General features: G+C 40.3%; 1 long non-coding RNA gene across 1 annotated transcript; it reads left to right on the forward strand.

The window, feature by feature from the left end:
• Positions 1 to 2,511: 2,511 nt before the first annotated feature.
• Positions 2,512 to 7,164, forward strand: LOC111257563. Its single transcript, XR_002678063.1, has 3 exons — positions 2,512 to 2,522; positions 3,115 to 3,237; positions 6,250 to 7,164. It is a non-coding gene; the product is annotated as an uncharacterized LOC111257563 (long non-coding RNA).
• The last annotated feature ends 8,357 nt before the right edge of the window (positions 7,165 to 15,521 follow it).

Below are 15,521 nucleotides of genomic sequence, written 5' to 3' on the forward strand. Positions count from 1 at the left end.
CACAAAATTTGTAAACATGTGCAATGTTTACTGTAGCAACACATTATCAAATCATGAACTAATTAGGCTTAATAGATTCGTCTCGCCGTTTAGCCTCCACTTATGTAATCGGTTTTGTAAATAGTCTACGTTTAATACTCCTAATTAGTGTCTAAACATTTGATGTGACGGGTGCTTAAAAATAAGCAAAGTAACCAAACCAGGCCTCTGTTGTGAAACCCTCGGTGCACACCTGAATCACCACACCGCAAGCCAAGCTAGCAGAGTCAACCTTGTTCAACTTATTCATCATGTTGCATTGAATTCTTTTTTGCAAATAGCTAAATTCATTTTGGTAACATTTAAACTCTCATCAGTTCTATACGCAGAACCTTCAAAAGTACTACCTCCGTCATGTAAATATATGACACACTTAGGACAAACAGCCTATCTTAAACATCATATAAGTATATGGACAGATGGAGTATCAAGACTGTACTCTTAGAACATATAATTTTGGTAAAGACTACATTGACGGTTTGCAATTTATAAAACAAAAAAATTTCCATCGCTTAAGCATGGGTACTGAGGTGTTTTTATCGAAATTGAATAGGAAATGGATTTTTGGAACAAAATAAAATTATGAAGAGAATGTTGAACTTCAAATCACTTTGTGTGATTATTTTTGCATTTCTACATGGGAAATAGGGTAGTTGTGTAGCGTCAAGTCACTCCCGTATCCCAAAGTGTCAACTTTCATGGGCTAAGCACTATGAAGAAGCATGCCAGTCAAGAGCCTACCATTCCCAAGTCCAGACAGTTGGGGGTGGATCTACGGGTGTCTGCTGCCGGTCCGACAGGGATGCCCGTCAAGGCGCCGCGCTGAAGAAGGAGGGAGGAGGGCCCCACCGGAGATGGAAGAGGAGTGCTGCCGGAGCTCGGTTGAGGGCGCCACCGGCGAGGGGCGAAACCCTTGCCATGCCTCGAGAGGAGAGCAGTGAGGCGGGAAGGATCGAGGAAAAAAGAAAACGAATTGGTACCATAACCTGCTAGGCGGGTAGCTTCGATGAGAAGCTATCTCGGCAGCTGTAAAAAGTAAGAAAAACCTGCTGCGAAAAATGAACTAGGCAAAGCTGATTTCTCTCGTAGACTTTAAAGATAGGATATTTTTTTATTGACTTTTGACTTTTTTTTAAACAAAAGCACTTGTAGTCTTGTAGAAGCCAAACCAAAGGACCCTCCCCGTTGCCCAAGTCCAAGTCCCACCAACAACACGACGCGACGCAGCCGAATCCCCCTCCGTCGGTCCGTACCTCCAGTCCTCCACCCGCCGGAGCCTACGCCCGCAGCTGCTGCTTCAGCGCCGCTCATCCGCCGGTACCTTGCAGGCCAGTGGCGATCCACCCGGTCGTGGATTGATTTCTTCCTTTTCCTGGTAAGTATCCCTAGATTGCTGTGATGTATTGTACCAAGAGTTCGTACTGTTCTTAGGGACCTCTTATTGCTGTTAGATCCTAATCTTTATTCTCCCTTCAGTTAGCTATTGATTCATTGCTGCGTACTGATCTCCCTATCCAATCCATCTACCCGTAGTTTGATTAGGCCATTCTTTGTCAATGCCCCAAGACTGACATTAGTTCCTGGTACCCAATAATTAAGGTGGGGGCCAGTGGGGCTGTAGTTTATTTATTTATTTTTTGTAATTTCCATGCTCCGTTAGGCCGTTAAGTATCTCCTGGTTGTAGGTAAAAGCTGCTGTTGCTATGGTTTGTTTGCTGTGGTAGTTAATTTTGATGCATTCCAGGTGGTTTATGTCATGGATGGAGCTAGGATGAAACAATTGGGGGGCCATTAGCACAGATCTTAAGCATAATCTTTAGTTTATACTTCCTCCGTCCCAAATTACTATTCGTTTTGGCTTTTCTAGGTACATAGCTTTTGATATGCACATAGATATATACTATGTCTAGATACGTAGTAAAAGTTATGTATTTAGAAAAGCCAAAACGAATAGTAATTTGGGACAGAGGGAGTACAAGTTAACTATGGAGTTACATGTATGTATACATGGAGTTTCATCAAGTATGGGGGGGCCATGGCCCCTGCCTGCCCCCAACTGTCTCCATCCCTGGTTTATGTTAGAGAAGCTGAAGAAGAGCAATGCTTGATGCTTGACCCATTGAAAATTCTTCTAGTGTCTCTCCATCATGAGAGCATATGGAATAACTCAATCTGTATTTGTATCAGGCTTTGATGATTGCTTCACAAGGATGAGATGGCATCCCGTCCAAAGATATCTGGTATTCAGAAGCAGGTCTTGGCACTGTACAGGGGATTCCTTCGGACAGCACGTCTAAAGGCCCCAGAAGAGCGGCGCAGGATCGAGTCTGTTGTCTCGGCAGAGTTCCGTGACAACGCAAGGAATGTTGACCGTAGGAACTTTGTATACATAGAGTACTTGCTGAGGAGAGGGAAGAGGCAGCTTGAGCAGCTCAAGAATCCTGATATTACTGGACTTGCTACCCTTGAAGTAAAGAAATGAGGTATATAGTCTTTTACTAACCATGCAATTTTTCAGTACTGTAAATGCTTAAGAAATCTTTTGTAGCTATAAATATGAGAAGTACCAGTTGGTTTCCCTTTAGAACAATTATGACATTTACCCACAAAGTACTTACCATTTTAAACTTTAAGTGGTCTTCTGAACCAGTTCTTCCTTTAGAACAACGCTGATAGCTATTCACAAAGTACTTACTGTTTTCCACTTATGAATGTTGAAACAGGAAGTGATCTTGTAAACTGTTAAGTAACTATGACCTGAAATCACGGTTTATTTAGAAAATGCTAAGATTGGATTACCTGTTGAGGATAGCAGCCACATGCTTTTTTTTATGGCTATGGCAAGAACATGTGTTTAATTTTATATGTAACTATCTGACAGCTATTTTACATGCTTCACTTTTAGTCTGAAAAAGGTTAAGGTTTGTGCCTTCTACTACTGTTCATAATCTAAAGTACCATAATCTGATAGCTGTATATTATTATTATTATCTAGGTTAGTAACAATATATGGATGTTCAGCAAATTTTCTTCTTCTAGCACTTCTTTGACATCATTTCTTGTGGCAATTTACAGGCCTCTTCATTACCAGAACAAAGCATCCTCATGATATGGGTGTTTCTAATGGGAGGATTAGGAAACCTCAAGGACCTGCCATTGATGATGTCAAAGTAACATAAATATGACCATACATCAAAGGTTTTTTCTGCAGTGACTTTCTGGGGTCCTTTAATTAACCTAGGGGAATCTCAAGATAAATCTTGTAGTACCTGCCTGGTTATTCTGATAGTAATACCAATTTTACTGTTTTTTGGTGTAACCAGAGATTAGCAATAAAATTCTTTGTGAATGGTCTGAATTCTGAAATTGTTTGTGCCTGATCTTAAGCATGTGATTCAACTCAACTCAGAAGACATGCTGTAGTAATTATTTAATGGAATTTTCTGCCGTATTCAACATGATATGTAGTATATTTTAGTGCAATTCTTCACTTATGTTGTTTCTCACCAGCAACGCAACTGTTACAAGTAATGACCTTGCTTTAATGTACTGCTGTTAATATTACTGAGTTCACAATCCAGACAGCTAAATATTATATTGGACATGCTATATACAGCATCTTTGGTATTCATTTCCATGTTTTAATCCCACATTTGAGAAGGACATTCTTTCAATTTCCTGATACGAATAGGTGCATGGGAATTCTGACTTGTGTTGGAAGATAGAAAGCATTGAGTTGGGTTAAACCATGGAGGCAATTTCTCTTTAATAGCAGCATCACAAGGAAATGCATGAAAGTGAAACATACTCCATTTGAACTTTGTAACAGCATATTAGCAATAAAGTGTAGTATGCTAGATACATAAATCAGATTTAGTACTCTCCATTTGAACTTTGTGATTGTTTAATGGTTATTTGAGAGATTAATTTATGGACACAACGTACAAGTAGGTGTCTGTATACCTTGGTTTTAATACTGCAGCAGTTTTATTTTATTTATTATTTGTCAATTGCTAGTGATCCAACATCAAATTGGTCTACCATAAACTACTATGTGGTCATATCCCTGCTTTTCTCCTAAAAAGGTGCATACTTAATTATGTGGTCAGAATGCTCATGTACTCCATTTTTACTATACATGTACCTTTGATGATGGTGGCAATGACACTTTCTTCTAAACAAATGTCTTAGACATGTTACTGAAAAATGTTTACCTCATACTGGGCCTGTGTGATCCAAGGATTCAGGTGCAATCATTGAATATATATGTTTTTCGGAAAAAAAAGCTGTTAGCTTAGTTTATAAAATGGTGCTAAAATTGTTTAATGAATTAGTAAATATTGTCCCTAGCTTTTTTTTAAAGGCAAGATTTTCCCTAGCTTTGCTAGCTGCTGATATGGCTAGTTTATTGGCTAAGCACACGATTAGCAGATGGATAAACAACCTGCTCGCCCTCCCTAGGAGGCTCTGAGCTTAGAGGTTTATCTTCTGCTTGACCCCCAGATGAACCCGGGGTCCTAGTACACATAGAGCTCTAAGCTCCCTAACAACTTATTGATAATATCTAGCCGGTCTAACAAATCCTAAGCCGGAGCTAACAAACTGAATCTAAGCCAAATCTGAAACAAACCAAATCTCCTAATTGCTAGCTGACGCCTGGGCCTTCTTGCGGTGGAACTTCCTCCCAAAGAAGGTGTCCACAACACTTCCGCCACCCTGACAAAAAAGCTTGTCCTCGAGCTGGAACTCAGGGTACCTCTCCTTGAACTGGGTCAGTGGCTTCCAAGTAGCATCAGCAGGGCCACAGCCGACCCACTAGACCAGGAGGTCCCAAGAGTCTGCTGTTGGCCGCGCGCGCGACACTGCCTCAGGAGTGGGTACAGTCCGGCCATGAGCCATGCAAGGAAGGGTGACGATCTCAGCTGGCGGGTCGCCATGATGCTTTTTCAGGAAGACATGGAACATGTCGTGAATGCGGGCCTTCTGGGGAAGCCGAAGCCAATAGGCAACAGGGCCAATCCTCTCGATGATCTGGAACGGGCCGTAGCGTGGCGCTAGCTTGGCATTGGTCTTGTCTGTGATGGCCGCCGCGGAGCGCTGGTGAAGCCGCAGCCATGCCCATTCACCCATGTCAAACTCCAAGTCGCGGTGGGCTTTGTCGTGCACGGCCTTCATGTAGTCTTGCGCCTGGAGAAGCTGCTCGCGGATGTCCGCCAAGAACTCGTCCCGCTGCAACAACTGCTTGTCCAGCACGGCGACCCAGGCCAGCCCCAGCTGATACTGCACCAGTGCCGGCGGATCGCGGCCATAGACCACCCTGAACGGCGTGGTCTGGAGCGCGGACTGGTAGGAAGTGTTGTAGCAGTACTCGGCCCAGGGAAGCCAACAGAGCCAGCTGCGCGGACGGGGTCCTGCCAAGCAACGGAGGTAGACGCCGAGGACACGATTGGTCACCTCGGACTGGCCATCCGTTTGGGACTGGAAGGCAGAGCTCAGACGGAGTTTGGACACTTCTGTTGTCATTCCCATGTCCAAGTAATTTGCTACAATGCTATTTAAGTTCCTGCTGATCTTATCTCCATCAGAAGTAGCCTAAATCCATAGCTGACTAACCTTTTTCCTTGATTTTTGCCTATGTATGCGATTTAGTCAATTTGTAAAGTTCATAGGACATTTGGACGTTGCTTGTTTCTTAGAAGCAGCTCAAGCATAGCAATTCTGAGGCAACGGCAACTGAATATATGTGCTGAGTTTGGGGTATAGCATACAGGATCTTCCAAACACATGGAAAAGAGATGCTTATCTCTATTGTGAAACTGATTGATTTGTACCTTGAGTCACTTCCTGCATGTTGTTGATGCTTGTTGCATTCTAGCATCCTGTTCTGCACATCATCTAAAGACTGAACAGTATTTCTGAGGTCTGACAGTAACTTTCCAAACTAGATCCATTTATTGGTTGTCATTTTTATTTGTGAATGGTTCCTCCTTTCCAAACTAGATCCATTTATTGGTTGTCATTTTTATTTGTGAATGGTTCCTCCTTTTGTTCTGGTTGTCAAATTGAAATCATCTGTTCTTTGTGAGTGTGTCTTGTCCTTTTCTTTACGTGAGGGATAGGTTTATGCTTTTCGGTGATTGGAGATAATGGCTCTATTACATGCTTTGTCACCCCTTGAAGTCTCAGATTGGTGCTGTTTTGATGTTGCAGGTTGCTATGGCAAAACGGCTCTTTTCTTTCAATATGACATCATGGTTGTTGGTACTGGATATGTATCGTTTCATGCCCTGTCAATCTAGATACCTTTACCTTGTTGATGCCGTGTCGAATCTCCATTGCTGTTGGATATTTGATTTTGTTATGCCCATCTGTTCCTGATAGGAATGTCTCGGTGATAGGAGAAAGAGTGAGAAAAGAAGTCACTGCTTTCTTTTAGAACAGGAAAAAGGCCCAACATTTTCCTAGAAGATCCTGTGGTTCTGGACATCCCAAGTTCCTCACATTCTCTTGTTTCTCTGGCTTTTGAAGGCCTGGTCAATCATTCCACTATGGATGATGAGACGAGATGTGGATATATGATGCATGTGTAGGGCTTGAGCAGGCAAATGGCCTTGAGTGATCTCCCTCTTGGCCTTATCACAAACCATCTTTTGTTTGCAGCCTTAAGTCTTTCTTAAGACATGTGGAGCCCCTAGTGGACTACAAATCCAAAGCCAGCTGCTCAACAGAATAAGTAGTTGAGGGAACAATGCAGCACTGCTCCATGGTGACGGTATGCTGTGTGCGACCCTGAGTTTGGTCATATCATCAAAGTAGCGCCAAAGAAACAGGATTATGTGTACCAAGCTTTTGCGGATCACAGGTGGTCACATCATGCAAACTTGCAAAGCATTGAGCTTGACACAATCTTCTCCCTGTATGGAGAGACAATGAAAAATTAGAGATAACAATTGCTCCGATATAGGTGCATTTGGCAAGGATCTGGTTTATCATTCTTTCCGTTTAAATTCTGTTTCCCCCCATGGAATTCAATCTTCTGTTAATCAGAATCACTTTGTGTAAATTGGCTAATTTGTTGGGACAGTTAATGCATTTTTTTAATCAAATATGAGATCTTTCATGCTACGGAAATACCTCTACATGTGAATGAGTCCAAAACGTACATGAATATGCACCATGCTGGTGCATGACAATGAGCAAAGGCCAAGAGTACTCTATCCTAACCGTCTTTTTTTTTTCGCGGATACTCTATCATTATTGTCTTGCGGATAAGCAAACACCAAACAGAGGTGTCTCCAGAATTCTCCATCAGTGAATCACTCTGATTTTGATAGCTGTCAGCAAGGCCTGGCTGCCCAAGAGTTGGCTTATGGTGGAGCTCAGTCGCCGTAGCATGAACTAGCATGGTCCATTTCAGCCTGAAATAAGGGTATAAAGTTATTCTCAAATTAAAGGGGAGGCAACGAAATGCTCATAATGTCGTGCAGTCCTCAACAAGATGAAAAAAATTATATTGAATAAATTACGTTGTTATTCTCTATAGTGAAACACGGAAGCAAATATGGATGAAGCAACACGAACTCTAGAGGGGCATGCAGCATGTTGGCAACAAATTAAAGAAAAAGCGGACACTGGACGGAAACTTCATCATCGACAGACAACAGTAACAGGACTCTATAGCAATGTTCACTGAACTTGGGCATTGATGGAGTATGTGCCAAAAAGGGGCCGACAAGATTAGGTACCTACTCAATGACCCAAATGTAACTAGTAGTCAAATTGAAATAACACGCCATAGCTAACTACTCAATAAGCAAGGTACCAAATATGATAATTATAGCTCAAAACATTAACCGCTATTAATATTTCATACTTTGATGATGGTATCTAAAAAACGAGGGAAATCATCTAATTAATACTAAGATTTATAAGAATCTATAACTGTCAACTATGCGAATCACAATCTTTTGTTACCAAAAATATTTCTATGTTTATAATACAATACAAATTCTACATCGTTTACTAGCTCATTGATTGCATTCTTCATAAACATTCTAGTAAATTAATTGTATTATATATATATATATATATGGCCGCTCAAATTAAACCGGCTTAACTGCGTTAACCATCCTCTTAATGGTTAATTTGATCAATATGCACTTAAAACAGTGTAATCTAGCAGTCTGTCGGGTCAAGTCCGAAGCAACCACTGAATATCTCGATCGAAACAATACACCACAAGTCTCTTAATGGTTATTAGCAAGCCCATTTAAACCACTGAATATCTTAATCGGAACAATACACCACAAGTCTCACGCGAAGGTGAGCGCAAATAGTACAAACATGGCAGAGTTTACACAAATTAAGGATACAACACAAAGGGTGATATGGAAGTTTAAAAAAGAGTTCAAATACATAAATAATATATAGATTTTAAAGTACAGAGGAATTAAAGTTTCAAAAACAAAAGCTAATCGCCTATTTACAAGCGCTAGCAATGCTGAGAAAAAGACATCACATCGAGCCCACCAATATGACATCACGGAGAAGCGACACCTCCTGAAAAAGGGGTCACAACAACAACCCTAAGTATACTAATACTCCACAAGACTTACCCGACTATAGTATATACTTAGCCGACTCCTAGTATGCAAGACTTTTGGCTAAGGGGTTTGCTAAGAGTGGATCTCTACTTTCAAGTTTTAGCATCTAATTTAAAGTTGAACTTAACCATTCTAAGTGAGCAAGATATTCAGAACTTTTCAGTGTAGAAAAATAATTGATTAGACAACAACATCAACCACATTCATACTTCTTTTCATTCCACTTCTTACTATGATATGACTTAGTGATCAAGGTTCTCTTAACCAAGAGCGGTGACGAATCGATTCGATTTATTAACCTTACAAGGTGGATCTATACATAAGGCATATGCATGCCCCATCAAGCCGTCTATGGTAAACGGTTCTCTTAGAGAGCGATAGCATTTGAGAACCCCTGCGACCCTCGAGTACTAATCTTGACCGGTACCTTCCCGGATCAGACATGAGTTACTGACTAGCATATGTTCATATGAAACAGAACCAACTCAATCTACAATCACGCAATAAGGTACTAAGCTTTACTAGTTTCAATACCCCCTACTTTCGGTATGTGGATAGTACAGTTCAAACTCGATCAACAGTGCTACAAACGGACGGGCCTTAAGCGACACAAGCGAAGGCTTACTTTCCATCCATTTCATATCCTTAACCAAACTCATCTCCGCCCGGTCTCCATTTTTCTTTTCTCAATGATTCATTCTTAACTTCTCATGTGAACCATTCATTTCAGATTTAACCATCACTAGTAAAAGATCTATATCTTGCGAGTGACCGGAAATCACTTGACTTCAACCGAATCCTAATTAAGCATGGCAGTACTAGCAACCTACACATACTAGTATACTCATGGGAACCTATGGATCATGCATCTAAGGTTTCATACAACTTCTAGGAACCTAAATGCATAGATACATAAATAAGGACATTGTATAGTTTTAAAAGTAAGGGTCATGCTCCAGGGCTTGCCTCCCAAGTGGTAGAGTTAGTGTCAACTAGGTCTTGGGCCCTTCCGACCTTGGGCCGGGTCTTTTGGATTCTCCTGCTGGTCTTCGCGACTACGCATGTTTCATATCCACAAGCTCGCATGCAGCGGAATCTATATGCATACAAGGATGTGATGAAATGTCAGGAAATGCAGCAACTCAATCGTACATCAATTTGAAATCAAGAATAGCGCATAAAAACATATAACAATCCATACAAGGAACATGGTTGGTGTTAAGAAATTGAGTAGAAAGGTTCCTGAGACATGTACGATTAGCAAACTAAGCTAATAACAGCAACCAACCATATAGGATTATTTAGAAGATCATTTAATTGATTAATTCATTAGCAAGCGTGAATTGCAAGATTAATTTCAAGGTTTGAGCGACAATTATGAATTAAAAAAATGCTCTGATAGAGGGCAATAATACAAGGTCATGAGAGTTGGTTTTATCCGAAAATCAATTTCCATTATTGAGATATCAATTAAGCAAGATAAGCTACCATAAAACATATTAATTCACAAAAGGCATGTAAATCATCTAGAAAAGCATGGATATCATTTTTCAGAGTTTCTATACAGAAAAACATAGCCTAACCAAAGTGGTTTCATTATGTTACCATTTTTCTGCTAATTACTATGCAAATAGAAAGATTCAGACAACAAACAAGAGATAGCTCCAAAACAGTATGATAACAACATATTTCACATATTTAAGTTACATATCTGACGCATACACGACTCAAGGAAGCTAAACAAATTAGTTTCTCAATTTTTGGAGCAACCTATAATTTACTAGGCATTAAACAAGTCTAGCACAAGATAAATTAAAGAACCAAAACAACAACAGTGACATGCTCAAAGTCGTTTTTATATGAAACTATACCTCACCAGAACACTAGAAAAAACTAATTGTATTTTTATACTTTTTATACAATTTTATACACATTTCTAAAGTTTCAGCCGATTTAAAAGAAAAACAACCAAACTAGTTTTACACAGAGGCCTCTGGAAAGTTTCTTTCCTAACAGATCTGCCCTTACTTTCACAACCAGCCCCCCAAAACTTGCGCTTAGCCCCCCTAGAAGAAAACCCACCTTGCACATAAACCCAGACTTTTCTACATAACTTGGACTTCTATTCTCTTCACAAAATGACCCTCGCCCCTTTCTTCCTCCTCTAGTTCGTTGTTCGCCCGTGCGCACGCATAGCGCTGGCGACGGCGCGACGGCTCTATCTCCCTCCTCAACGACTCCCCCAAGAGCTTCCCCACACCCTCGCGCACCTTCCCCTCTACTCTTCTCCCGAAACCCTAGCCCTAAGCTTGCCCGCGGCAAGCGGCGGCGCAACACCGCCGGTGAGCGCGTGAACGACCATGGAAACTTAGCTACGAAGTTGAAGCGGAGAGAGCTTAGGCAGCAGGATCTCAATGAAGTTTGATTTGTATGGTTGGGTGGCGAAGAAGGTGGTTGGAGGCAAGGGCGGCCATGGCGGTTTGGCGGCTTGGGCGGCTGGGGAATTTGCGATTCACGGCCGGGTGTTGGCCAACGCGCGTCGAGAGTATTTTGGGGGGTCACGCAGGATATTGAGGTGCTGTGGGCGGCAGTTATTGGGCTCAGGTGGAGCGGAGGTGGTGGATTTCGCCGGCGGGTGGAGCTCTGTGGCGGAGTGGCAATGGCGAGCGCAGGCGCTTCAATCTCTGGCGCCAGAGGCCATGGCGTAGGGCAAGGAGAGGTGGAGGAGCTAGCTGGGCAGGTGAGGCAGGTTTGGGCGGCGGTGATTTGGAAATGGCGGGGCAGGGGCGGTGGATTTGGCCGGCGGGTGGGAGGAGCTCGTTCGGTTCTTCTTGTGCGGGAGGAAGAAGAAAGACACAGAGAGGAAGAAGAGAGCAGGGGAGTTGGCGGAGACCGGCTGGCTTGGAGAGGATAAGGCCGAGGAAGTCGTCGGACATGCACGTCGAGCAATGGAGTGAGGACCGGCAAGGACGGCGAGCAGTGGCGATGCGATGCCGGCGGCGTGGCAAGGGCATGGGCATGGTATGGGTGTTTACTAGTGAGTAATGCCGGTCAACAGAGAGACAAGCAAAATCAGGGTTAGTTTGAAACATGGTTTGACCGGAATTTGACCATGCTTTTGAATATCTAAACATCATATTTGTACTTGAAAAACATACATGTGTTAAAGTGTACACTTCAAAGTACAACTTTTATATTGTGCAAAAGTTGAGTGTTTAGAGAAAATTAATTTTAAACAGCATCTAAATGTAGCTAAATGGAAGCATAACAATACTTAACATTTTCAAGCACACATGTTTAAATGTGGGGTTTCAATTGGTTTTCATATTCAACTTGCTCATGAGAAAATAAAAGAAAGAGTCATAAAACATTGAAACTATTTTGAGCAAAATTTTTATGTTTATGTTTTTTATAATATTTACTTGCTAACAACAATAACTTAAACCCTTCAATAATCTTATTTCAAACGACGCGTGGCCACGTGTGCTCACATGCTAACATAAATTATTAGATTACATTTATTTTCTTTATTTTATTGTTAATGACTGTAATTAACACCAGGGGTGTTACAATATAATCTGCAAAAAGATTCCACCAAATATAGTTCATATATAGTTTGTACTGTACTCCTAAAGAATGTGAAACAATGATGGCTTCTTTACTTAATACGTCCTCCATTTTAAATGTTAACACCTTATATATTAAGGTGGCCTTCAATATGCAACCTTTTGACAAAAGAAATCTTTATATAATATGATGATAATATTTTTGCAAAAATATTTATTTTTTGAAAAAAATTCATAACAAATCAAACTATACTATTTTCATATGATAAATCCAATTAGTTTTACTCAGTAGTCAAATTTTAAAAGTTTGACTGCATATATTATGGAGCATCATACGTCAGTCATAATCTATTGTGAAACAAAGTATAGTACCCCCACCTATTATACTCTACTACTGCCTCTACTTATACAAGACAATAATAATAGTAGTACTACCACAGTACATCAACTATCTACTATAGAACTAGTACAACTATACCATTACTAACAAAGCTACTATTCCCACTAGTCCACTACTATTACTACTATACTAACTTTTGCTACAACTATATATATAACTAATAATAATACTACTAATAGTCCTACCACTATATACTAAATGACTTTGTTCTACAACATTTAAGATGCTACTAAATGTTCCTAAATATAACCTAGCAACAAAAATTTCACCTAATATAGGAATATTTCTAGGTTACTAAAAAAATCCCCAATGCTAAGGAAAATCAAGAATTATTATTTACAAAGTACAAACCAATACAATTTTATGAGCTCAAGAAGTGTAATTTCTTTAGGTCACATGAAACCTATAGAATCACTTGGAAGTTAGAATTCTAGAGTACTTAATAAACTTATGTAAGAATTCAACCTTTTATTGTAAGATTCATCTAGGACCTTAAGTTTTTTTTATATTCTATAATTAAATAATCACGGTATTATTTGTCATTTAACTAACCATAATTCCTCAAATAGTTATTCTTAGACTATTATATATTCCAGTAGGTTGTACGTTTACATATTATGCATGTGTTTGGTTTCTTTGATGAGCACTATGTTCCGTTGCCAAGCTAGGATATATAGCGAGCGAGACAAGGCATTTGGATTCGGAGAGAGATTCTCTTGGAGCTTGGGTGGGTGAGATTTGTCTTGCTAGAACAAGAAAGCCGAATCCGCTCGCTTGGACTAACAAACACAACGTTCGTGCCAGCAGATGAGGCGAGGCGAGGCAAGTCTTGAGAGGGCCAAGAAGCCTCTATGTCTAGTATGAAAAAACTATCTCCTAAAAATCTAAAATCACATTTAATTTCTCATACATGGTGTTCAGCGTGTGGGTGTTGCAACACCTCCGTGCATGGAGTAATCATGGAACCATGAGAACCAAATTTATTTGAGAATTAAATAATTACGAAACCTTCTCAAAGAATGGAAGAGGTTTTAGTCAAATTCAAACAACTCGAAAAAGTTTAGTTTACATGTAGGCCCCCTAGTGGGTTTTGGTGGTAGAATGATAAAATACTTAAAGGACTAATGGAGTTTGATGAGCTGTGGATAGGTTTCATTGTAAATGACCATATAAAACTCATATCATACCTCTAATCGAAAAAAGGGAAAGTAAATTGAAAAGGGCAAAAGAAGCAAAGTTGCAACAACTATTATTTGGTCTCAATGGTGGCTTGCTTTCATGAACAAGAAAAGATTGGAAATGTATTGGTATTTTGACCAAGAAGGAAGAAATGTGACCACAAGCTTAATCTTTTAAGAGAAGTTAGTATGCTTGCTTGATCACAAAGTTGGGATATGGATCAATTTATTGAAGAAATGGATTTCAATGGGTATTCATTGTTGATGCAAAGGACTTAGCTACGAGGTACTAAGGAAGGGTAAAGGGCAAGCGGTGATTGGAGGCAATGACTTTTTTCTAGGGTTAAGAAGCTAGTACTTAGGAGAACTTTGAGGAACTAATCAAGCCATGAGGAGTTAAGCAATTCAAAGTATCAAATCATTGTTGAATCATAATATTGAAGTGACTTGAGGATGCCAAGTTGACTATCGATCGTATATGTTGAGGAACCTTGAAGTCACTAGCTCAAGGAGGATAATGCTCAAGAAAGAGAGGAAGAAATGCTTGCAATCCTCCTCAAAGTGTGATATTGAAGAAAAGGATGATGGGTGAAGGTATTCAAACTCAAGTGGTTGGTATTGTATTTATTCTATGATCTTGATTATAGCTAATTCCGTACCATTAAGAGGAATAAGATGTGGATAGCTTCGCTTATGTGTTGGTGCTCAAACCTAAGTTTTTAAGTGCTAACATAAGAGGAACACTATTCACAACACTTGCACTGAGTGATATTTGGGTTTTTTTCAGTTGGATTGGATAGTCCTCAGAATAATATTTCCGTAGAGTCTAAGATCATTGAATTCGGAGTTCGAAGTAAAATGTTACGGTCTTTTCTCTTAGGTGACTTGTTCTGTCTAGTGGACATGTGGAAACTCCAGTGAATTCTGAAGAGAAATCCGTAGGTTGTGGAGAATTTCGAGAATTTTGTGGAGATTCTGTAGATATTCGAGAGAAGGAAAATCTCCGGAGATTGCAGAGGTTTTTGCGAAGTTTTGGGACATTTTTGAACCTAATGGCTAGATTTGGAGTTTCGAAGTTTCCAAAGATTCTAGAACTTAACAGACCAATGGCTAGTTTTTGGAGCTAGGTATTTATACCCCTCACCCTATCTCATTTATGGCTGCTAGTTCCCCACATGAAAAACACATCTCCACAGCCCTTTTGAGCCCTCCTATCTCTAGGTTTGCAAGGGATTTGAGAAGAGATTTGGATTGAGATTTTGAAACATTGAGTGAAAGTGAGCAAATCTTCCTTGAGCATTCGAGTTCATAGTGAGAAATCTTTGTGCACCCAAGCCTCCTAGATGGGTACGCGTTGCCTGGTGTGCGCCCAAGCTTGTCGTGTGCCACAGGTAGTTTGTGAAGTGGGGAAAGGGTTGATAGCAACCTGGCTTCTTTGGAAGAACCCAACAAAGATGTAGGAATCTGAATTTCGTAAATAAATCCTTGTGTCTCTTGTAAACAAATCCTTGCATCTCTTGTGCTTGATTTGTTGATTTCACTAGTTGTTGCTTGTCCTAGCTCATTTCTAGGTTTCATCTCGATCTACCTCTTAAGAAGGTTTGCGCTGCAAGTATCTACTGAAATAGCTTGGAAACAACTCACTAGTGTATGGTAATTCGTCGATCCACTATTGGCTTGAGTTTGGCATAAGTGTGTTGTGAGTCTTTATTATCTTCTGATACTTTGTAGATTT

Source organism: Setaria italica, chromosome VI (genome assembly GCF_000263155.2).
Source record: "Setaria italica strain Yugu1 chromosome VI, Setaria_italica_v2.0, whole genome shotgun sequence".
NCBI lineage: Eukaryota > Viridiplantae > Streptophyta > Magnoliopsida > Poales > Poaceae > Setaria > Setaria italica.